Genomic DNA, 26,336 nt, shown 5'->3' with positions numbered 1-26,336 from the left:
ACGTTTAGGATACAATTAGGTACAGTGAGTGTTTGCTAGTATAATGGCTGAGTTTAAAAAAGTTTGAGTGTGCAATGCAGGCAGACGTGCTGCAAATATCGTTCCAATACTGTGAATAGACAAAAGTACAATAGCCACGTTTAGGATACAACTAGGTACACTGAGTGTTTGCTACTATAAATGGCTGAGTTTAAAAAAGTTTGAGTGTGCAATGCAGGCAGACGTGCTGCAAATAACGTTCCAATACTGTGAATTGACAAAAGTACAATAGCCACGTTTAGGATACAACTAGGTACACTGAGTGTTTGCTACTATAAATGGCTGAGTTTAAAAAAGTTTGAGTGTGCAATGCAGGCAGACGTGCTGCAAATAACGTTCCAATACTGTGAATTGACAAAAGTACAATAGCCACGTTTAGGATACAACTAGGTACACTGAGTGTTTGCTACTATAAATGGCTGAGTTTAAAAAAGTTAGAGTGTGCAATGCAGGCAGACGTGCTGCAAATATCGTTCCAATACTGTGAATAGACAAAAGTACAATAGCCACGTTTAGGATACAACTAGGTACACTGAGTGTTTGCTAGTATAATGGCTGAGTTTAAAAAAGTTAGAGTGTGCAATGCAGGCAGACGTGCTGCAAATAACGTTCCAATACTGTGAATAGACAAAAGTACAATAGCCACGTTTAGGATACAACTAGGTACACTGAGTGTTTGCTACTATAAATGGCTGAGTTTAAAAAAGTTTGAGTGTGCAATGCAGGCAGACGTGCTGCAAATAACGTTCCAATACTGTGAATTGACAAAAGTACAATAGCCACGTTTAGGATACAACTAGGTACACTGAGTGTTTGCTAATATAAATGGCTGAGTTTAAAAAAGTTAGAGTGTGCAATGCAGGCAGACGTGCTGCAAATATCGTTCCAATACTGTGAATAGACAAAAGTACAATAGCCACGTTTAGGATACAACTAGGTACACTGAGTGTTTGCTAGTATAATGGCTTAGTAACAATGAGTTGTAGTGTGCAATGCAGGCAGACGTGCTCTGCAAATGTCTTTGCACTAGTGGGACTATAGCAAAGTCCAATAGCCACGTTTAGGATGCCACTAGGTACACTGAGTGTTTGCTAGTAAAATTGCTTAGTTTAAAAAAGTTGGAGTGTGCAATGCAGGCAGATGTGCTCTGCTAATATCTTTGCACTAGTGGGACTATAGCAAAGTCCAATAGCCACGTATAGGATGCCACTAGGTACACTGAGTGTTTGCTAGTATAATGGCTTAGTTAAAATGAGTTTGAGTGTGCAATGCAGGCAGACGCGCTATGCAAATGTCTTTGCACTAGTGGGACTATAGCAAAGTCCAATAGCCACGTATAGGATGCCACTAGGTACACTGAGTGTTTGCTAGTATAATGGCTTGGTTTTAATGAGTTGGAGTGTGCAATGCAGGCAGACGCGCTCTGCAAATGTCTTTGCACTAGTGGGACTATAGCAAAGTCCAATAGCCACGTATAGGATGCCACTAGGTACACTGAGTGTTTGCTAGTATAATGGCTTGGTTAGAATGAGTTGTAGTGTGCAATGCAGGCAGATGTGCTCTGCTAATGTCTTTGCACTAGTGGGACTATAGCAAAGTCCAATAGCCACGTATAGGATGCCACTAGGTACACTGAGTGTTTGCTAGTATAATGGCTTAGTTAAAATGAGTTTGAGTGTGCAATGCAGGCAGACGCGCTATGCAAATGTCTTTGCACTAGTGGGACTATAGCAAAGTCCAATAGCCACGTATAGGATGCCACTAGGTACACTGAGTGTTTGCTAGTATAATGGCTTGGTTAGAATGAGTTGTAGTGTGCAATGCAGGCAGATGTGCTCTGCTAATGTCTTTGCACTAGTGGGACTATAGCAAAGTCCAATAGCCACGTATAGGATGCCACTAGGTACACTGAGTGTTTGCTAGTATAATGGCTTAGTTAAAATGAGTTTGAGTGTGCAATGCCGGCAGACGCGCTATGCAAATGTCTTTGCACTAGTGGGACTATAGCAAAGTCCAATAGCCACGTATAGGATGCCACTAGGTACACTGAGTGTTTGCTAGTATAATGGCTTGGTTTTAATGAGTTGGAGTGTGCAATGCAGGCAGACGCGCTCTGCAAATGTCTTTGCACTAGTGGGACTATAGCAAAGTCCAATAGCCACGTATAGGATGCCACTAGGTACACTGAGTGTTTGCTAGTATAATGGCTTGGTTAGAATGAGTTGTAGTGTGCAATGCAGGCAGACGCGCTCTGCAAATGTCTTTGCACTAGTGGGACTATAGCAAAGTCCAATAGCCACGTATAGGATGCCACTAGGTACACTGAGTGTTTGCTAGTATAATGGCTTGTTTAGAATGAGTTGTAGTGTGCAATGCAGGCAGACGCGCTCTGCAAATGTCTTTGCACTAGTGGGACTATAGCAAAGTCCAATAGCCACGTATAGGATGCCACTAGGTACACTGAGTGTTTGCTAGTATAATGGCTTAGTTATCAGTTGGAGTGTGCAGAGGACAAGAGGGTACAGTGGCAGGATTGTGGTGCTCTGGGTAGAGGAATGGAAGACTGCCTTTCTATTCCCTCCTAATGGTGAAATGCAGGTAGGAAATCCCTGACCTGGGCTACACAGACGCTGTTGCTGTTTGCAGGACCTGTCACCTATGGCTCTCTGACCCTGCCGGTTGGAGCCCTTAAAAGGACTGCTATAAAGTGCTCTCCCTAAGCTGTCTAACGCTGTGTATGCAGCGCATACAGCTGTATCGGCTATAGGACTCAGGAAGACGGAGCTGCGACAGTGATGTCTGACACCAAAGACGCAGAAGGCAGATAATGGCGTCCGTGAAGAAAATGTCCGGTTTTATAATGCAGGGACATGTGACATGCAGATCCTATCACACATGCCGTTGCTTCTCTGGCTCAAAGTCCACTTAGCTGTGTGTGTGTCTGGGATTGGCTGACATGCTGGCCCGCCCCACAAGACGCGCGCACTTAGGGAAGGAAGACAAGAAAAAAAAAAAAAAAAAAATGGCGATCGCCATTATAGAAACAGCAGTGATCTGAAGGCGCTGTTCACGCACACTATACACTGAAATGTGATAATAGTTTGATTCACAGAGTGACTTACACTATTACAGCAGAAACCAAGCTATGATTTAGCTGTTTTTTGGCTGCTAGAACCGTTCTCGAACGTTTCTAGAACTACCGAGCTTTTGCAAAAAGCTCGAGTTCTAGTTCGATCTAGAACATGCCCCAAAATCACTCGAGCCGCGAACTGGAGAACCACGAACCACGAACCGCGCTCAACTCTAGCCAGGACACAGGAAGTGAAGCAGAAATGCAGAAAGGTATAAAAACAACATAAAACTTCCAAGAAAATGATTCTTAAACATTTAAAGCAAAACCAGTAACTGGCTCAGGTTAGTGGACAACCACTTCAATTATTAGCTTCACAGCAGTAGACAAAATAAGATCAACCCAGAGGAAGGGACTGTAGTGTTGATGAGTTGGTTCTACTGATGGGCGAACTCACAGATACCTGGGATTGGCGGGTCCAAGTAGGTTTAAAAAATAAAAACTCGGTTCGGACCTGGAATTGATCCCAGATATTTTATCAGATGCAGTCCCCATACAAATCTATGGGGACCCAAATCAGGAGCTTAAAAATAGTGTTAGTAGGGATCAGGGGATTGGAACAGGTACGTTATACTTACCGAGACTCATGCACAGCTCTAACACTACTATCGGGCACCAATCATTAACTTCATACATATGCACTGCTTCCTCCGCTCACCAGCAGTCCCCATGTCTGATTGCTTGCACAACCTGTGTGACAGCCTGTCTCATTGCTTTCAATCAAAGAAGGGCACATCTCTATTGGTGCAAAAATAAATAAAAAATTGGCATAGCATCCCCCCGTATTATGATACCCAGCAAAGATAAAGCATATGGATACAGGCTGCAGCCCCCAGCCATGTGCTTATCTTGGCTGTGTATCAAAATAAGAGGGACCACATGCGGATTTTTAAAATTTATTAAACTAATTCATAATGGGAGTCTATAGGCAAAGGATCCATTAGTAAAGCGTCTATTCACCTAGCAGTTAACAAACTCGTTTCCCATAGACTACCATTTTGCTTGAATGGATCCGTTGCTCATAGACTCCAATTCTGCTTGAATGGATCCATTGTCAATAAATGCTAGATAGATTAGGATAGGCTAGGAATAGACAGAAAGAATAGATAAATAAATTAATATATATATATATATATATATATATATATATATATATATATAGAGAGAGAAAGAGAGAGAGAGAGAGAGAGAGATAGCTTGTACAGCTATTTAGAATAATTTAAAAAATATTTAAGATATATAAATGACGTGAGGTCCCCCAATGAAAACTGGGAGGGGTCTCACATCATTTTTTAATCTAAAATTAATTTTAAATTCTGCTAAACAGCTGTGCAAGATATCTAGCTATCTCTCTATCTATGTATTCTGTTTATGTATTCTACCTGTTCTATCATTTCTTTCTTTCTATTCTATATCTCTATCTAGCTATCTCTATAAAATGATAGATCAATTGATTATAATGATAATGGATCAATGAATGGAGCGGTTTAAAAAGTGATCAGTTTGTTAAAGGTCCGTTGTTAGACATCCGTCATATTCGTTACAAACGGATCATTACAGAACTTGTGAACCCAGTCTAAGCCTGGTTGGGGCTCTGTCGACACCTGGACTGACAGAAAGATATAGGGAAAACCATATGAAGAAGGGAATGACATTCCCTGGTATCAGACCTCCCCATAATTCCATAAAAATCCAGGCACAAGAACAGGACTTAAATCCTCCATATAAAGTACACTAATGTTCACCGATATTAGCGAGCTTGGCCAACAGTCAAATGTATACGGGAGCCTCTCCACTCTCCCCGACACATGATGTAGGGAGAGATAAGGATTTGGCATGTCTGATGTTTTTTGAGCTCATTGAGATAAGCAGCAGAATGAGCATTCCTGTGTATGGAGGAGTTGGGGAGATAACTGTCGGCCACATGATGGTTCAGCAGTTATTTACGGTGCACGGAGATCCGAATTCAGAGAACCGGTAGAGTTGTCACAGAGAAAACAGTGATTTTATCAAAACTGCAGCATGCAGACCAGTATGTTTCATACTTTCAAGGTTGAAGGTAGACTTATGTCCATGAAGTTTAACTTATAGCCTGAAAGGTTGATCCAGAGAAAGGCAAAAACTCCATGGGGCAGACATTAATAGTACCATTTAAGCAAGCATTGTTGACCTTAGGGAGATCAACATATCCACTGCGGAGACACCATCACGTGTTTCTCAACGCAGTGATTCTAGAGCATTGCCCCCTGGGAAGTATGCAAATAAGAAAGCCACGGAGACTCCATCACGTGTTTCTCAACACTGGCAGGAAACTAGCCAGGTCTTTCACCGGGAAGGAACAACCACAGGAAGGGCAGTCTCCAGTCAAGGAGACCACCTATACCAAACATGGTATCCATCCACAGACAGCCGTTTCAGGGTATTTGCCCCTCATCAGTGTGGAGTAGGAATCTGGCTAGTGGGGGCAATGCCTAGTAAAAGACTACTTAAGCAAGCATTGTTGACCTTAGGGAGATCAACATATCCACTGCGGAGACACCATCACGTGTTTCTCAACGCAGTGATTCTAGAGCATTGCCCCCAGGGAAAAAATTCCTACCTGTCTTCACATATAGCAAGCAGACTTGCTCCCTTGATCATCGCCTCATCCCAGAACCCATAATATTGTATATTTCAAGAAAGGCATCCAGGCCTTTCTTGACTTCTAGTGGTGAATCAACCATTATAACAAGTGACAATGAGTTCCATAGTCTCACTGCTCTTACAGTAAAGAACCTGCGTCTGTGATTATGATTAAACCGTCTTTCCTCTAGACACAGAGGATGCTTCTTTGTCCCTGTTGCAGGTCTAGGTGTAAAATGATCACTAAAAAGATCTTTGTACTGTCCCTCATATACAGTGAAGGAAATAATTATTTGATCCCTTGCTGATTTTGTAAGTTTGCCCGCTGACAAAGACATGAACAGACTATAATTTTAAGGGTAGGTTAATTTTAACAGAGATAGATAGAATATCAAAAATAAAATCCAGAAAATCGCATTGTATAAATTATATAACTGTATTTGCATTTTGCAGAGAGAAATAAGTATATGATCCCCTACCAACCATTAAGAGTTCTGGCTCCTACAGACCACTTAGACGCTCCTAATCAACTCATTACATGCATTAAAAATTGTTACCTGTATAAAAGACTCCTGTCCACAGACTCAATTAATCAGTCAGACTAACCTCTACAACATGAGAAGACCAAAGATCCTTCTAAAGGTACCGTCACACTTAGCGATGCTCCAGTGATCCCACCAGCGATCTGACCTGGCAGAGATCGCTGGAGAGTTGCTACATGGTCGCTGGTGAGCTGTCAATCAGGCAGATCTCCATAGCGATCAGAGATCAGCCACCGGCCACCAATGACCCGTGTAATGACGCTGTGCTTCGTAACTATGGTACACATCGGGTTACAAAGCAAAGCGCTTTGCTTATAGTTACCCAATGTGCACCTTGGCTACATGTGCAGGGAGCAGGGAGCCGGCTTCTAGAAGCTGCGGACGCTGGTAACCAAGGTAAATATCGGGTAACCAAGCAAAACCATTTGCTTGGTTACCCGATGTGTACCTTGGTTACAAGCGTCCGCAGAAGCCAGCGCCCTGTTCCCTGCACATTCAGATTGTTGCTCTCTTTGCTGTCAAACACAGCGATGTGTGCTTCACAGCGGGAGAGCAACGACCAAAAACTGGTCCAGGACATTCAGCAATGACCGGCGACCTCACAGCAGGGGCCAGGTTGTTGATGGATGTCACACACAGCGATACCGCTAGCAAGATCGCTGTAGCATCACAGAAACCATGACTCAGCAGCGATGTCGCTAGCGATGTCACTTAGTGAGATATGGCCTTAAGGATGTGAGGGACAACATCATAGACCAGCACAGACTGGAATGGGCTACACAACCATAGGTAAGATGCTGGGTGAGGAGAAGACAACTGTTTGTGCAATAGTAAAAAAAAGGAAGAAATACAAAATGAGTGTCAATCGACGTCAATCAGGGGCACCATGCAAAATCTCACCTCGTGGGGTATCCAGGATCATGAGGAAGGTGAGAGATCAGCCTAAAACTACACAGGAGAACTTGTTAATGATCTCAAGGTAGCTGGGACCACTGTCACTAAGAAAACCATTGGTAACACACTACACCGTAATGGCATAAAATACTGCATTGCCCGCAAAGTCCCACTGCTTAAGAAGGCATATGTGCAGGTGTGGCGCCCTGGACTAGCCAGGTCGTCACAGGTAACACACGCACACCCCCACCCCCACTAGACAGTAACATTAGCCAAACACAAAACCCTTGTTGCCTCCCTCCAGGGTCTTATGTCCACACCAAGTGGGGCGGAGCCAAGCGGTTGGCCCCACCCACCGAGGAGTTCACACGCCTGGAGGCGGGAAAAGTGGCAGTTAGAAGTTGGAGTTGAGTGGAGGAGGTTGAAGTGAGAGGAGAGTGTCTGGGTTTGTGGCCCGGGCACTGACAACAAGGTTGGCAGACGGTGGTGGCCGTCTGCAGGAGTGGTGAATCAATGCGGAACCGTAGGACCGGGGTCGGGCGGTGGCCCGCCGGTACCGACCAGGGAGCAAAGTGAAACCAGCACACACAGGCAGGGCCATCGGACCCCGACTAGGCTTGGAGTCGCCGTCAACAGTCAAATCCTAGTGTGACAGGAACCCCAGGGGTTTCCTAAAAGCCAAAGACCCGTTAGAAGGCAACCGTCCGCACCGTGAGGGTAAACAGCTACCGCCTAAGGCTAGAGACCCAAGGGCCAGCGCCTGCGGGCAAACGCGCTCCTCCGGCATCCATACACCGGGGAGCGGACTACCGTTGGGGACCCATCGTAGTCAAACAGTACACAAAGGTGCAGGGAAAGACAGCCAACATCACCTGTCCGGGGAAAGACACAGCAGCCGGCTGCGGAACCCGTCCATCCAGCCGTTTGGTTTACCGAGGACTTTGTGCCTCTCTTACTGAGTGAGTACACCCGTGCCATCCGGCACCATGCCGCGCTGTCCCTGCAACTCTGCACCTCACCAACCCTGCCTCCCCGTCACACCACCGGGCCCCGGGACCACCAACCCCTACCCACCGAGGGGGAAAACAACATCCCAGCTGCTCCCCATCATCGCTCCCGGGATCCCCGTCACCAGCGGCGGTGGTGCCCATCTTCACCACAAACCGTGGGTGGCGTCAATGACTAAATCCCCCCAAAACCAACCACCCTTTTCACTCACGGGCGAGGAGAGCCGCTCGAGTAGCCGGATCCAGCCCACCGCTCGAGCCACCGAGCAGCAGCAGCAGCGCCGGACCCGAGCGTTAGCGAGCGCACTGGCGGCATCCTCCCCGCCCGCGACACAGGCCCATCTGAAGCTGGCCAATGAACACCTGGATGATTCTGAGAGTGATTGGGAGAAGGTGCTATAGTCAGATGAGACAAAAATTGAGTTCTTTGGTCTTAACTCAACTCACCGTGTTTGGAGGAATAGAAATGCTGCCTATGACCCAAAGAACACCGTCCCCACTGTCAAGCATGGAGGTGGAAACATTATGTTTTGTTTCTCTGCTAAGGGCCCCAGACTACTACACTGCATCAATGGGATAATGTATGGAGCCATGTACCGTAAAATACTGAGTGACAACCTCCTTCCCTCTGCCAGGACATTAATAATGGTTCATGGCTGGGTCTTCCAGCCCAACAATATATGAAATAACATGACACTTCTAATATTTAGAGACTTTGTGCTCTGGTAGGGACCAAATCCATATATCCAGAATGAGAAGAACCAGGCACTCCAAAGTGGATGAAAGGAAGAACAATTTTTATTCAAAGTGGTAAGACAGTTCAAATGGGGCAGACGTCTTGGTCGATACAGTGACCTTCATCAGTGGAACTGTGAAATATGTAAGCATATACAAACAAAAAAGAAACAATCAACAAAGCTGTCCGACCTAACAGTGATTATGTACAAATATACAAACATCTAGCCTACCAAGAAAAGGAAATAACAGAATATCATTTGAAATGCTTGTATAAGAGAATCAAAGTGTAATGTGTGAGATATCACACAAAATATCACAATCAAAAGAACAAGAAAAAATGGAAGGGAAGAGGAGGAGGGAAAAGGGGTAGGAATAACGGGATGGAAAAAGACTGAGTACGTGATATAGATGAGAAAAAAGTTGACTTCTTACCTGGCTATATGTGCAGAAACCGGAAAATCAAAAAGAAGAAATTCTGGTGCAAACACACAATAGTAAAGAAATAAGAAACCCAAGAAATATAATGTAATGTGAAAAGATACAAGGGGGAAAAAAAGAATATGCTATTCTTACCGAAGTTGCATAGAAGTGGTAGATTATAAGGCAAGAAAAGACTCAAATATGAGAATACTGTGAAACTGTATGGAAAACAAGGGGAAAGAAAATGGAATAGATCTGAATATGCAAACAAGGACAAGAACAAAGAAGAAAATGACATAAAAAAGATGAAATAAAATCAGGAAATGAAATGAAATTGAAAAAATGTGTAAGACCTGGGGTGAGGAGGTAAGTGTCCGTCGGTCCTCACTTAAAGGAGGGATGCATAGAAGGAGCTGCCTAAAGGCAAACACAAAAGGAAGCATAAAAAAAACTTGATAAATGCATAATCAGGATAAAAGGAAGGAAAAAGAAAAATAAATACTACCTTTTAGAGATGTCAGGCACTAGATGACAATACACGACATCTGTAGCTAGTGTGCGGGGTGTAAAACACTATAGGGATTGTATAATGGACCACTCGCAATATCCTTTGCTTGTCTACTTGCTAGTGAATGACAAAAAAATATATAAGATAAACAAGTGAGTAATACTGTTAAAATAAAGATAATAGGAACTATCTAAATGAGATGGTTGAAGAAGCCTTACCTAGGTTACATCGGTGAATGAATGCTAAGTAAATGAATGGACACTGTTCTCCATAATATTAACCCAGTGCTAACATACATATCTCTTCACTTATTTTCTCCATTCATTCTCGCACGCATGCGCAATACATATACTTCATGTAATGACACTTTTTACGTCATCTACCTAGCGCGACTTATACCCGGACGTTTTCCTCACTGGGTTTCCCATACGCGAGCGGTAGATCCCACATGATTCTCCAGAGGCGGTATTCTCATCGTAGGTAAGGTCATTCATTAGCGTTTGCTTATTTACCACCACATGATTTTTATTTATTCCACTAGTAAGTACATTCCCTAGACCGGGTTAATATTACGGAGAACAGTGTCCATTCATTTACTCAGCATTCATCCACCGATGTAACCTAGGTAAGGCTTCTTCAACCACCGCATTTAGATAGTTCTTACTATCTTTATTTTACCAGTTGTTTATCTTATATATTTTTTTGACATTCACTAGCAAGTACACAAGCAAAGGATATTCCGAGTGGTCCATTATACAATCCTACAATCCCTATAGTGTTTTAGAACCCACACACTCCACCCTTAATGTGCTTATAACTAGAGATGAGCGAACCGGCCGTGGTTCGGCTCGCCGAACGGAGGTCCCGTTCGAGTTCGGTTCGGCGAACCGGTTCAGCAAACCACTCGAACCCCATAGAAAACAATGGCAGGCAATCACAAACACATAAAAACACCTAGAAAACACCCTCAAAGGTGTCCAAAAGGTGACAACAACTCACAACACAACACAAACACATGGGAAAGTGACAAGGACATATACTCATGCGAAAACAAAAGAGCTGGACAAGGAAAAAGAGGAGAAGACACAGATATATGAGTATATGCAAGGAAACATCGATGCCATTACTGTGCAACTTGAGCCCTGCTCATTTTAGGCTTCCAATCTGGATAAATTGCCTGAGCTCGCCACGTACGCCTTGGGGATCTTGTCATGTCCTGCAGCCAGCGTTCTCTCGGAACCTGTCTTCAGTGCTGCTGGGGGTCTGCTGGCAGATAAGCACACGCGTCTGTCCACTGACAATGCGGACATGGCTCTCAGAGGACTTTTCTTCCCCTGGGTCAGCCAGGGGAGGCGAAAGGCACGCGTATTTTTGAGAGTGCTTCATGCAAAGCATCTGTTTCATTTTGAAAAGGGGCATCAACTGATGCCAGTCAAGTGGAGTGTGTGTGGCCCAATTAGTGGTAACGAGGGAGACTGTGGTTGGAGTCCCCTCGCTGTGTTTCTAAAAGAACCAAGATGAACAAGTCATGGCTCTCAGAGGACTTTTCTTCCCCTGGGTCAGCCAGGGAAGGCGAAAGGCACGCGTATATTTGAGAGTGCTTCATGCAAACCATCTTTTTCATTTTGAAAACGGGCATCAACTGATGCCAGTCAAGTGGGGTGTGTGTGGCCCAATTAGTGGCAACGAGGGAGACTGTGGTTGGAGTCCCCTCGCTGTTTTTTACATGATTTTCGAAGTGCATGACATGCCTAAGAGGTTTAGTTTCAGCATCTCAAACTTGTTGGCTACAGAAAGGCTGCCTTTACACCCTTTTGTCACCGAGGATTTTCGATACGTTATGCCCATTGCAGTGCCCCAAGAGCCGATGGCCATTTGCCACTCCTTCTCCAAGAAAGGGGTGCCTGCGCTAACGCAGCAGGTCGCACACAACATCACCGCTTCCTTGAGAAACTCTGTGTGTGACAGGGTGCATTTCACCACAGATGCTTGGAAAAGTAAGCATGGACAGGGGCGTTACATGTCGCTGACTGGGCACTGGGTAACTATGGTGATAGATGGAGAAGTGTCTGCTGTACAAGTCTTTCCGTCCCCACAAGTTGTGTGTTTCAATCCTTCCTCTGTATGTACAAGTTCCTCCACTGCTTCTGCCTCATCAACCTCGTGTTGTTCCTGCACCTCAGCCCAAACCCTGTGTGGTCAGGCCACCCTTCCTTGTAACTGTGCCCAAGGAATCCCACACACCTCCTTACTATGCTGGCAGCAGAGCTCAAGGCCATCAGGCGGTCAAATGTTTACTTTGAAATGTAGGGGAAATGTGAGACACCGCTGAGAAGTTGTGGACGGTTAGCTCTGGAGAGTGAGACCGAGTTTCATCAATGGTTGTCTCCACTCAACCAGCAGCCAGGGAATGCTGGGTGCGACAATGATGCTAAACAGTCTGCGGCCCTTCTTCAGGGCAATGTGACACACGTGCCTTGTATGGCTCACGTGTTGAATCCGAATCTCCAGAACTTTTTAAAACACTATCCCAGCCTACATGTCCTTCTGTCAAGGGCACGGTGTAACGCCTGCCTGGATCAACACACTCAGACGGGCTGTAAAGGATAGGCTAGAGGGAACCCACTCACCAAGCTGGACCCCCAGAAACCTGAAACACTTTAATCCCTATACAGTGATGTTGAATGACACAGGGCCCAAGTTGATCAATACCTGTGGAAGGCTGCAGTTCCAGAGAATAGCAAAAAAAACGGAAAATTGTGGTTTAAGGGATAACAATAAATATTTTATTATCTGGCAAATACCATATTATAACACTCATAATTTGCATATGGAGAGCAGGGGGCAAAAAGGGTATCCAGGTATTCAGTATATAGTTAATTAAATCACATTATTGCTACATGGAAGTACATGTCCACAGAGGATACAGGGAATAAAGTGTCATGTGCAATACAATTACTATTACCACAGAAACAGGGGGATTACATAAACATTGCACACAGTCCCATATAAAGTGCTATGCATATCCTAGTGGATCAGACAAGAGTTTTAGCAGCACATATGTTTTGTGAACAACCCACACGATCACATGGCCAGGTTGAGATGCAGAAGGACTCGTGCAGGCAGCAACTGCACATGTGCGAGCATTCACATGTTCATTGGCTAAAAGCACACTGTGAGGTAGCACGGTCGGCTGCGCAGCAGAAGACACGGGATCCAGGCATTAAGGTTCACAGCACACGGTTTTAATGTCCAAACAAAAGTCCACAACAATATACATGTGCCTCTCCAGCAGAGAGCTCAGGGAGTTGTGTTCACTCCCTCCCACCCGGCACACCTGCCCTTGTTCCTGTTTCCATTTAACCCTTCCTTCAGCCTGTAGGAAAACAGCATTAACCCTAGAGTGGATTTACTTTCTATCATGGAGTGAGCACAACCGGGGCGAGACATACCGGCCATCATAGATAACCCCGGTCACAGTCTCACATACCCCCCCCTCAGTTCAAGCGTGCGGGGTTGAACTCCCGCCATCAAACACGGGCCGCGGGACAAGGCATCGGCGTTGCCCTGCAACCTACCGGCCCTATGTTCAACTGTAAACCGGAAGTTCTGCAGAGAAAGGAACCACCGGGTAACCCGGGCATTCCGTTCCTTGGCGGACCTCATCCAGACCAGTGGAGAGTGATCCGTCACCAAGCGAAACTGCCGTCCCAGCAGGTAATAGCGTAGGGACTCCAAGGCCCACTTGATCGCCAGGCACTCCTTCTCCACTACGCTATAATTCCGCTCGGGAGGGGTGAGCTTCCTACTTAAGAAGGTGACGGGGTGTTCCTCCCCCTGAACCACCTGAGACAGCACTGCCCCCAGGCTGACCTCTGAGGTGTCAGTCTGCACTATGAACTCCTTCCGGAAATCAGGGTGTACAAGAACGGGCTGTCCGCACAGGACCCCCTTCAGGGCCCGGAAGGAGTCCTCGGCCTGCGGAGTCCAGCGCACCATGACGGACTTCTTGCCTTTGAGAAGGTCCGTCAAGGGGGCTGATAGTCCCACAAAATCCTTTACAAACCTCCTGTAGTATCCCACGATACCCAGGAAGGCCCTAACCTGCTTCGTGGTCAGGGGTCTAGGCCACTTCTGGATCGCCTCAACCTTGTTAACTTGGGGCTTAATCACTCCTTGGCCTATCACGTAGCCCAAGTAGCGGGCTTCCGTGAGTCCCAACGCACATTTCTTGGGATTGGCTGTCAACCCGGCTGTTCGAAGCGCGTCCACCACCGCTTGTACCTGTTCCAAGTGGGTCTGCCACTCGGAGCTGTAAATAATGATGTCATCAAGGTACGCTGATGCACACGCCTGGTGGGGTTCCAGCACTAAGTCCATCAACCTCTGGAACGTGGCCGGAGCGCCATGTAACCCAAAAGGCAAGACAACATAGTGGAAGAGACCCTCCGGCGTAACAAAAGCGGTTTTCTCCTTGGCGGACTCCGTCAGTGGCACCTGCCAGTACCCCTTGGTCAGGTCGAGCGTGGTAAAATATCGCACCTGTCCCAGCCTATCAATCAGCTCATCCACCCGGGGCATGGGGTAGAGATCGAACTTGGATATTTCGTTCAATCTCCTAAAGTCATTGCAGAACCTTAAGGAGCCATCGGGTTTTGGTATTAGGACAATCGGACTAGCCCATTCACTTCGGGATTTTTCGATGACCCCCAGGCGTAACATTGTCTTTACTTCCTCTGATATGGCTTGTCGTCGAGCCTCCGGTACCCGGTATGACTTCAGGCGTACCTTCAGGTGGGGCTCGGTGACAATATCATGTCGTATCAGACTGGTCCTACCGGGCAGCTCGGAGAAGACATCGGGGTTCTGCTGAACCAACCGTCTGGACTCTCGCCTCTGAGTCTTGGTGAGGGCTTCTCCAATCCTTACTTCCGGTTCGTCCTCTCCGGAGGTCGCTGGAGCCGGATGTGAACGACCCGAAGAGGAGGGAGATGGGGAAAAAACAGCCATCAGGCTTTCCCGTTCCTGCCAAGGTTTTAATAGGTTGACATGGTATATTTGTTCAGGTTTCCGCCTACCGGGCTGCAATACTTTATAGTTAACCACCCCGACTCTTTCCTTTATCTCGTAGGGGCCTTGCCACTGAGCCAGGAATTTACTCTCCGCCGTGGGGATTAATACCAACACCCGATCCCCGGGTTTAAAGGTCCGCACGGTGGCTTGTCTATTGTAGCGGCCGCTTTGCGCGGCCTGAGCCTCCTGTAAATGCTCCTTCACAATTGCCATGACCGCGCTTATGCGGTTCTGCATACCCAAAATGTGTTCAATCACACTTTTATGGGGGGTGGGCTCTTGCTCCCATGTTTCCTTTGCCAGGTCCAACAATCCCCGGGGATGTCGCCCGTATAACAATTCAAAAGGCGAAAACCCCGTGGATGCCTGTGGCACCTCACGGATGGCAAACATCAAATAGGGAAGCATCATATCCCAGTCTTTCCCGTCTTTTGAAATCACCCTTTTGAGCATGGTTTTCAGGGTTTTATTGAAACGCTCGACTAAACCGTCCGTTTGAGGATGATACACAGACGTACGCAACTGCTTGATCTGGAGTAGCCGGCATAGCTCTTTGGTCACTTTAGACATGAATGGGGTCTCCTGATCCGTAAGGATCTCCTTGGGCAACCCCACCCGGCAGAACACAGCAAACAACTCCCGAGCTATAAGCTTTGCTGCAGTATGTCTGAGAGGTATCGCCTCGGGATACCGGGTGGCATAGTCAACGATCACTAGGATGTGTTGGTGCCCTCGAGCGGACTTTACGAGGGGCCCCACCAGATCCATCCCTATCCGTTCAAAAGGGACTTCTATAATGGGTAACGGTACCAACGGACTGCGAAAATGGGTCAGGGGTGCGGTAAGCTGACACTCCGGGCAGGTTTCGCAGAACCGTTTTACCTCCCCAAAGACTCCGGGCCAATAGAACCTTTGCAATATTCGCTCCTGCGTTTTCTTGACCCCTAGGTGGCCACTCATCAGGTGTTTATGAGCCAAGTCGAGGACCCGCCGGCGATGTGGCTGGGGCACCACCAACTGCTCTACCCCCACGCCCCGTATTTCATCTACCCGGTAGAGTAAATCTTGCTTAAGAGCGAAATGGGGGTACCTTACTTGGGCACCGGGCAGCTGTGCCACCCCGTCAATTACTGTCACCCGACTCCGGGCATGTATTAATGTAGGGTCCTGGAGTTGGGCAGTCCCAAACGTATCCGGGGACGCCTCCAACTCCGGGATGGGTTCGACCGTCTCAGCCTCTCCTGCCAATACCTCTAGGGGCGACCTATCGGGTTCACATTCTGTCCCTATCATGGGGACCCCTACGGCAGGTGTCCCGGATTCAGGATTGTAGGGCTCAGGTCCCAGACTGACCAATTTCTGAGGAGACTTAGGGGGTCCCTTCCATAAAGTCCAAAAATAGGGCAGATCCCTTCCTAGGATCACATCATAGGGAAGAGTGTTAAGAAGTCCCACCTCATGTTGCACCTGACCGCAAGGTGCTGTGATGGTGACAATCCCTGTGGGATAGTCTCGGCGGTCCCCATGTATGCAAACCACCCCCACGGTATGTCCTGTGGCCTTTACTTTAGCCCTCAAGGTGGATCGCACAAGGGTCACTAAGCTTCCGGAATCCAACAATCCTGTAACCGGACATCCATTCACCTGTATTTGGCACAAGTGGGGCTCCGTCTCTGGGGAGACCAGGTCAGCGGTACACACCACCTGAGCATACATTGAACCCCGCCGGGTAACCCCACAATCCATGGGCCCCGTGGTGAGTGGACACTGGGCTTCCATATGTCCCACCCGCTTGCACCGCCAACATCTAATGGGGACGGAAACCCCCTTGACGGGTTGTCGTTTAGGGTACAGAACCTTCCGGACCTCAGAAATGGCGGCCGCGGCCTCAGACGGGACGGTAGGGGACTCTTGCACCGTTGTCAGCGGTGGGTCCTTGGCCCTAGGCTTGGAGGGGCCGGACCGACGGGCGGTACGCAAAGTCTCAGTGTCCCGTATCAAGTCCTGCGTAGCCACATGCCGCTCTACCAGGGACACTAATTGGTCCAGGGTACTCGGGTCACCCTGTCCTACCCACCGTTGAACGGTGACGGGTAAAGTGCGCACAAAACGATCCACTACTACCCTTTCCACCATTTGCGCCGGGCTCAGAGTGTCAGGCTGCAACCACTTTTTTACAAGATGCAACAAGTCATAGGCCTGGGAGCGTACGGGTTTGGCTTCCTCATAGAACCACTGATTTACCCGCTGAGCCCGTACATAGGTATTCACCCCCAACCGAGCCAGTATTTCGTCTTTCAGGGTCACATAGTCAATGGCGACCTCGGTACAGAGGTCCAGGTACGCTTTTTGGGGTTCCCCCGTCAGATAGGGCGACAATACCTCAGCCCACTGGGGGGTCGGCAGCTTTTCCCGCTCGGCCACCCGCTCAAACACCGCCAGGAACGCTTCCACATCATCCCCTGGGGTCATCTTTTGCAACGCTTGTCTCACCGCTTTCCGGACGCTGCCGTCGTCACCCGGTCCCGGGGTTGTTGCTGCCGGTCCGGCACGGATCGACTTGGCCAGGAGAACCATCTGTTCTTGATGTCTTTGTTCCTGCAATTGCAAGGCTTGCTGCTGACTAGAGATGAGCGAACCGGTCGCGGTTCGGCTCGAGGTCGGTTCGCCGAACGGGGGTCCCGTTCGAGTTCGGTTCGTCGAACGTTCGACGAACCGAACTCGAACGTATAGGCTATAATGGGAGGCAATCACAAACACATAAAAATGCATTATAAATGTACACAAACAGTTAATAAACATTGCCATAACACTTACCGGTCCTCGCGATCCCTTCTGCACTCTGTCTCCTGCCGCTATTCCATCCAATGATCGCTGAATCCTCCCGGTGACCTGCACTGCCAGCAGAGAAGCAGGACCTATCGTGACGTCAAAATAGCCATGTGACCAGTCACGTGGCTATTATCTCATTGGCTACAGACTGGTCACATGACTATGACACGTCATGTAGGACCTGCGAGTGCATCTCTCCGGTACACGGTGCACATATGTGTATCGCCGTGTACCGGCGACATGCTCTAGCACACGGTCGACTCCCAGTTCCGTTAGGGACCGGCTGACACAGCCGGTCATTAACGGAGATCACCGTTGCCATAGCAACGCAGTTAGCGGTGACGTCACCGCTAACCGCGGCTCCGAGAGCACCGTTGCTATGGTAACGCGTCTGTCAGCGTTACCGCTAGCAGCCAGCAGTGATCACTCACGGAGTGAAGGCTGCACGCTGCTTCCCGATTGTAGTGAGCATTGTAGTTAGGATGGAGGTTCCCCAGCCCCAAGTGATGCCCCTCACTACAATCGTCACTACTACTACACTAGAAAGAAAGAAGACAGAAGAGCAGGATCGTGGAGGGCTGACAGGGGGTAATAAAGATGGAGTCTCTAATGTGTCTGTGTATTTATTTCTATTAAAGTATTTTTTCTCTGTGTGGTGTCTTTTTTTAACCCTTTATTGGAGATTCTTAATGGCCGGGTCAAACGTGCCTGACATTAAGAATCTCTGGCTTAATACTGGCTGGTAAAACAAAGCCAGTATTAACTCATGATTACCCAACAAGCCACCCGGCTCCAGGGCTGTTGGAAGAGTTGGATACAGCGCCAGATGATGGCGCTTCTATGAGAGCGCCATTTTCTGGGACGGCTGCGGACTGAAATCCGCAGCAGAGGCGCCCACAAACCTCGGGCTAACCTGTGCTGCGGATTCCAATCCCCAGCTGCCTAGTTGTACCCGGCTGGACACAAAAATAGGGCGAAGCCCACGTCATTTGTTTTTTAATTATTTCATGAAATAAGTGAAATAATTAAAAAAAACGGGCTTCCCTATATTTTTGGTTCCCAGCCGGGTACAAATAGGCAACTGGGGGTTGGAGGCAGCCCGTGGCTGCCAGCTGTACCTGGCTAGCATACAAAAATATGGCGAAGCCCACGTCATTTTTTTGGTGGGCAAAAAACTTCTGCATACAGTCCTGGATGGAGTATGCTGAGCCTTGTAGTTCTGCAGCTGCTGTCTGCTCTTCTCCATACAGACAGACAGCAGCTGCAGAACTACAAGGCTCAGCATACTCCATCCAGGACTGTATGCAGAAGTTTTTTGCCCCCTGAAAAAATTATGTGGCTTCGCCATATTTTTGTATGCTAGCCAGGTACAGCAGGCAGGTACGGCTGCCCCCAACCCCCAGTTGCCTATTTGTACCCGGCTGGGAACCAAAAATAAAGGGAAGCCCTTTTTTTATTATTTCATGAATTTCATGAAATAATTAGAAAACAAATGACGTAGGCTTTGCCCCATTTTTGTGTCCAGCCAGGTACAACTAGGCAGCTGGGGATTGGAATCCGCACCACCGGTTGGCCTGAGCTTTTTGGGCCCCACTGCTGCGAATTGCAGTCTGCAGCCACCTCAGAAAATGGCATTTTCATAGAAGCGCCATCTTCTGGCGCTGTATCCAACTCTTCCAGCACCTGCCTGCTATACCTGGCTAGCATACAAAAATATAGCGAAGCTCACGTCCTTTTTTTGTAGCTTTTTGGCAAAAAAAAAAAAAAAATGCTTCCCTGGATTTTCCATTGCCAGTGAAGGTAACACCAAGCAGTGGGGGTTAGCAGCCAGTAGCTGCTTGGATTACCCTTAGCTAGCAATACAAAAAATGCAGTGGGAGCTAACATATTTTTTTTTAATTATTTATTTAAATAACTAAAAATAAAATGGGCTTCCCTGTATTTTGATTGCTGGACATCACAGTGCTGTAAAAAGAAATCTTTAAAAAAATGACGTAGCGCTCCGCGGTATTTTTGATTCTCAGCGCAGATAAAGCAGACAGCTATGGATTGCCACCCCCATCTGCCTGCCGTTACCTTGGTTGGCAATCAAAATACAGGGAAGCCCATTAATTTTTTCTATTTAAAAAATAGTTAAAAAAAAAAAATTACGTTGGGTCCCCCCATTTTTGATAGCCAGCTAGGGTAAAGCAGACGGCTGTAGCCTGAAAACCACAGCTGGCAGCTTTACCGTGGTTGGGGATCCAATGTGGAGGTCCCCTCAGGCTCTTTTTTATAATTATTTTATAAATATTAATAATTACACAATAAAAGTAGGGGACCCCCCAAATTGGATCACCAGCCAAGGTAAAGCGGACAGCTGTGGTCTGGTATTCTCAGGGTGGGAAGGTCCATAGTTATTGGGCCTTCACAGCCTAAAAATAGCAGGCCGCAGGCACCCCAGACGTGGCGCATCCACTAGATGCGCCAATCCTGGCGCTTCACCCCAGCTCATCCCGTGCCCTGGTGCAGTGGCAAACGGGGTAATAAATCGGGTTGATACTAGCTGTAAAGTCACCTGAGATCAAGCCCAGCAGTTTGTGATGTCATGGCGTCTATTAGATACCCAACATCATAAACTGTCAGTACTAACAAAAACAAAAAATCGACAAAAGAAATTTATTTGAAAAAACAGTCCCCAAAACATTTCCTCTTTCACCAATTTATTGTAAGAAAAAAAATAAAGGGGTCCCACGACGACTCTGGACCGTCTAGAATATGGGGGGGAGACACTCAGGGAACGTATCCCCCATTTTCTAGGAGTGCGGACCCTTCATGTGAGGAGTGTGGGTGCAATGAATCTGCACTCACTCTCCCCGGGTCCACAGCAGCAGAGTCCATGTCGTAATGGTTGCTACCAAAGCTGCAATGCCCTGCTCATGAGGTAAGGGCATGCCTAATCAGGAGAACTACTGTAGAGGAAGCTCTGCTCACTGGTATATAGGTGCTCAGAGGTAATAATAGATAAAATTAGTGAGTAACCTCGGCACTCTATATCTCCCAGACTAAGTCAGTAAGTCACAATGGATAGTAATGCAAAATCACTCTTTATTGGTCCGTATTAAGAAATTTTTTTTTTCATAAGCATATATGTTTTTGTCCAAAACAAGTTACAAATGACGTTTCGGCCTGAGCCTTCGTCAGATTGGACTTATCTGCATGTAATCATGAAAAATGACAATAATCAGTATCACATAAGAGTGAGAGAACAATAACATAAACTCGAACAATGTAGAGGTACAATTGGGATGCAGCAAAAAAATTGCAACACAGCAAGAAATGAAACACATGATACAAATGTCATAATACAGTACAAGGACAATATAGTAATGACAAATATGGGGTCAGAGTAGACTTAGACAGCTCTGGTACGAAAGAGATGTCAATCATAAAGTAACATGTGCAGTAGGTGTAGAGCTACACTATGCATGGCAGAGCTAATGGGTAGACCGACCATAGAAAAAGTAGAGAAAAAGTGGAGAAAAAGTAAAGAATAAGTGGAACATAAGAGGAGAAAAAGTGGAGAAAAAGTGGAGAAAAAAGTGGAGAAAAAGTGGAGAAAAAGTGGAGAAAAAGTGGAGAAAAAGTGGAGATTAAGAGGAGAAAAAGTGGAGAAAAAAGTGGAGAAAAAGTGGAGAAAAAGTTGAGCATAAGAGGAGAAAAAGTGGATATTAAGAGGAGAAAAAGTGGAGAAAAAGTGGAGCATAAGAAGAGAAAAAGTGGAGAAAAAGTGGAGAAAAAGTGGAGAAAAAGTGGAGCATAAGAGGAGAAAAAGTGGAGAAAAAGTGGAGAAAAAGTGGAGCATAAGAGGAGAAAAAGTGGAGAAAAAGTGGAGAAAAAGTGGAGAAAAAGTGGAGCATAAGAGGAGAAAAAGTGGAGAAAAAGTGGAGAAAAAAGTGGAGAAAAAGTGGAGCATAAGAGGAGAAAAAGTGGAGATTAAGAGGAGAAAAAGTGGAGAAAAAGTGGAGCATAAGAGGAGAAAAAGTGGAGAAAAAGTGGAGAAAAAGTGGAGAAAAAGTGGAGCATAAGAGGAGAAAAAGTGGAGAAAAAAGTGGAGAAAAAGTGGAGCATAAGAGGAGAAAAAGTGGAGATTAAGAGGAGAAAAAGTGGAGAAAAAGTGGAGCATAAGAGGAGAAAAAGTGGAGAAAAAGTGGAGAAAAAGTGGAGAAAAAGTGGAGCATAAGAGGAGAAAAAGTGGAGATTAAGAGGAGAAAAAGTGGAGAAAAAGTGGAGAAAAAGTGGAGCATAAGCGGAGAAAAAGTGGAGAAAAAAGTGGAGAAAAAAGTGGAGAAAAAGTGGAGAAAAAGTGGAGCATAAGAGGAGAAAAAGTGGAGAAAAAGTGGAGCATAAGAGGAGAAAAAGTGGAGAAAAAGTGGAGAAAAAAGTGGAGAAAAAGTGGAGCATAAGAGGAGAAAAAGTGGAGATTGAGGAGAAAAAGTGGAGAAAAAGTGGAGCATAAGAGGAGAAAAAGTGGAGAAAAAGTGGAGAAAAAGTGGAGAAAAAGTGGAGCATAAGAGGAGAAAAAGTGGAGAAAAAAGTGGAGAAAAAGTGGAGCATAAGAGGAGAAAAAGTGGAGATTAAGAGGAGAAAAAGTGGAGAAAAAGTGGAGCATAAGAGGAGAAAAAGTGGAGAAAAAGTGGAGAAAAAGTGGAGAAAAAGTGGAGCATAAGAGGAGAAAAAGTGGAGAAAAAGTGGAGCATAAGAGGAGAAAAAGTGGAGAAAAAGTGGAGAAAAAGTGGAGCATAAGAGGAGAAAAAGTGGAGATTAAGAGGAGAAAAAGTGGAGAAAAAGTGGAGAAAAAGTGGAGAAAAAGTGGAGAAAAAGTGGAGCATAAGAGGAGAAAAAGTGGAGAAAAAGTGGAGAAAAAGTGGAGAAAAAGTGGAGCATAAGAGGAGAAAAAGTGGAGAAAAAGTGGAGAAAAAAGTGGAGAAAAAGTGGAGCATAAGAGGAGAAAAAGTGGAGATTAAGAGGAGAAAAAGTGGAGAAAAAGTGGAGAAAAAGTGGAGAAAAAGTGGAGCATAAGAGGAGAAAAAGTGGAGAAAAAAGTGGAGAAAAAGTGGAGCATAAGAGGAGAAAAAGTGGAGATTAAGAGGAGATAAAGTGGAGAAAAAGTGGAGCATAAGAGGAGAAAAAGTGGAGAAAAAGTGGAGAAAAAGTGGAGCATAAGAGGAGAAAAAGTGGAGATTAAGAGGAGAAAAAGTGGAGAAAAAGTGGAGAAAAAGTGGAGCATAAGAGGAGAAAAAGTGGAGAAAAAAGTGGAGAAAAAAGTGGAGAAAAAGTGGAGAAAAAGTGGAGCATAAGAGGAGAAAAAGTGGAGAAAAAGTGGAGAAAAAGTGGAGCATAAGAGGAGAAAAAGTGGAGAAAAAGTGGAGAAAAAAGTGGAGAAAAAGTGGAGCATAAGAGGAGAAAAAGTGGAGAAAAAAGTGGAGAAAAAGTGGAGAAAAAGTGGAGAAAAAGTGGAGCATAAGAGGAGAAAAAGTGGAGAAAAAAGTGGAGAAAAAAGTGGAGAAAAAGTGGAGAAAAAGTGGAGCATAAGAGGAGAAAAAGTGGAGAAAAAGTGGAGAAAAAAGTGGAGCATAAGAGGAGAAAAAGTGGAGATTAAGAGGAGAAAAAGTGGAGAAAAAGTGGAGCATAAGAGGAGAAAAAGTGGAGAAAAAGTGGAGAAAAAGTGGAGAAAAAGTGGAGCATAAGAGGAGAAAAAGTGGAGATTAAGAGGAGAAAAAGTGGAGAAAAAGTGGAGCATAAGAGGAGAATAAGTGGAGAAAAAGTGGAGAAAAAGTGGAGCATAAGAGGAGAAAAAGTGGAGAAAAAAGTGGAGAAAACGTGGAGAAAAAGTGGAGAAAAAGTGGAGAAAAAGTGGAGCATAAGAGGAGAAAAAGTGGAGATTAAGAGGAGAAAAAGTGGAGAAAAAGTGGAGAAAAAGTGGAGCATAAGAGGAGAAAAAGTGGAGAAAAAAGTGGAGAAAAAGTGGAGAAAAAGTGGAGAAAAAAATGGAGAAAAAGTGGAGAAAAAGTGGAGAAAAAGTGGAGCATAAGAGGAGAAAAAGTGGAGATTAAGAGGAGAAAAAGTGGAGAAAAAGTGGAGATTAAGAGGAGAAAAAGTGGAGCATAAGAGGAGAAAAAGTGGAGAAAAAAGTGGAGAAAAAGTGGAGAAAAAGTGGAGAAAAAAATGGAGAAAAAGTGGAGAAAAAGTGGAGAAAAAGTGGAGAATAAGAGGAGAAAAAGTGGAGAAAAAGTGGAGAAAAAGTGGAGAATAAGAGGAGAAAAAGTGGAGAATAAGTGGAGAAAAAAATGGAGAAAAAGTGGAGAGAAAGTGGAGAAAAAAATGGAGAAAAAGTGGAACACCCTTTGGTACCTTTCATGTGGCACTAAGGGGTGCTTAGCTTTGTATTTAGCCAAAAAAATGAAAAAAAAATGACATAGGGTTCCCCCTAGTTTTGTAGCCAGCTAGGGTAAAGCAGACGGCTGCAGCCTGCAGACCACAGCTGGCAACCTCACCTTGGCTGGTAATCCAAAACTGAGGGCACCCCACGCTGTTATTTTAAATTAAATAAATAATTAAAAAAAAAACCACGTAGGGGTCCCCCAAAATTGGATCACCAGCCAAGGTAAAGCAGACAGCTGGGGCCTGATATTCTCAGACTAGGGAGGTCCATGGTTATTGGAATCTCCCCAGCCTAAAAATAGCAGGCCGCAGCCGCCCCAGAAGTGGCGCATCCATTAGATGCGCCAATCCTGGTGCTTCGCCCCAGCTCATCCCGCGCCCTGGTGCGGTGGCAAACGGGGTAATATTTGGGGTTAATACCAGATGTGTAATGTCACCTGGCATCAAGCCCTGGGGTTGGTGAGGTCAGGCGTCTATCAGATACCCGACATCACCAACCCAGTCAGTAATAAAAAAAAATAGACGACAAACACATTTTTATTTGAAAAAACACTCCCCAATACATTCCCTCTTTAACCAATTTATTAGATTGAAAAACAAATCCAGGTCTGGTGTAATCCAAGGGGTTGCCATGACGATCCACACTGTCCCAGTCAATGAAGAGCAGGATGTTCCCCATTGGCTGGGAGAGCAATGCAGTGACCTGAGCTAACATCAATGGGTCAGCCCAGGTCACTGCAGGGGGGTGACAAGTGCTGCTGTCAGCGTGGTACATTACCTGCGCTGATCTCCAGCACTGCCGACAGCCCCTGTCACTGAGGTCAATGACCGGCGCCTTCACAGCAAGTATCGCGAGAGGTCCGTGACGTCACCGCTAGTCAGTCTCGGGTCGGAAGCGATAGGTGATGTGACAAGCGGCGGCCATGGAGGAAAGTGACAGCGCTGAGGTCGGGATGGCGGGACTTCATCACCGCAGGTAAGGCGAGCGGGGCGAGCGAGCGAGCGGGCGGGCGGGGGGGGGGGGGGGGCGGCGGGGGGGGGGGGGTGGATGTGTGTGTGTGTGTGTGTTTGTGTATGTATGTGTACATGCCGCGGGCAGGAGGGGGCGGAGCGAGCTGAGCGGGAAAGTGTGGGCTTCCTGCACGTAACTAAGATAAACATCGGGTTACTAACCAAAGCGCTTTGCTTGGATACCCGATGTTTATCTTGGTTACCAGCTTCTGGCAGGCTGCCAGCGATGGCTCCTGCACACTGTAGCTGTAAAAAGCCCTGCTTTTTGCTGCTAGAACCGTTCTCGAACGTATCTAGAACTATCGAGCTTTTGCAAAAAGCTCGAGTTCTAGTTCGATCTAGAACATGCCCCAAAATCACTCGAGCCTAGAACTGGAGAACCACGAACCACGAACCGCGCTCAACTCTACTGGTGACGTGCATTGGCCTGAACCAGCTGTTCTTGGTGCCTTTTGTCCTGCCCTTGCAAGGATTGCTGCTGACGTTCCAACGCCCGGAGCAGGTGTGCATTGGTCTCTTGCTGCTGTGCATTAGCCTGAGCCAGCTGCTGTAGTATGTCCTTCATGGCGTCACCGGGTTTGGGCTGTAGTATAGCCGCTCGAATCCAGGACTAGAGATGAGCGAACCGGTCGCGGTTCGGCTCGAGGTCGGTTCGCCGAACGGGGGTCCCGTTCGAGTTCGGTTCGTCGAACGTTCGACGAACCGAACTCGAACGTATAGGCTATAATGGGAGGCAATCACAAACACATAAAAATGCATTATAAATGTACACAAACAGTTAATAAACATTGCCATAACACTTACCGGTCCTCGCGATCCCTTCTGCACTCTGTCTCCTGCCGCTATTCCATCCAATGATCGCTGAATCCTCCCGGTGACCTGCACTGCCAGCAGAGAAGCAGGACCTATCGTGACGTCAAAATAGCCATGTGACCAGTCACGTGGCTATTATCTCATTGGCTACAGACTGGTCACATGACTATGACACGTCATGTAGGACCTGCGAGTGAATCTCTCCGGTACACGGTGCACATATGTGTATCGCCGTGTACCGGCGACATGCTCTAGCACACGGTCGACTCCCCGTTCCGTTAGGG

Source organism: Anomaloglossus baeobatrachus, chromosome 5 (genome assembly GCF_048569485.1).
Source record: "Anomaloglossus baeobatrachus isolate aAnoBae1 chromosome 5, aAnoBae1.hap1, whole genome shotgun sequence".
Lineage (NCBI taxonomy): Eukaryota > Metazoa > Chordata > Amphibia > Anura > Aromobatidae > Anomaloglossus > Anomaloglossus baeobatrachus.
This window is presented reverse-complemented; position numbering follows the sequence as displayed.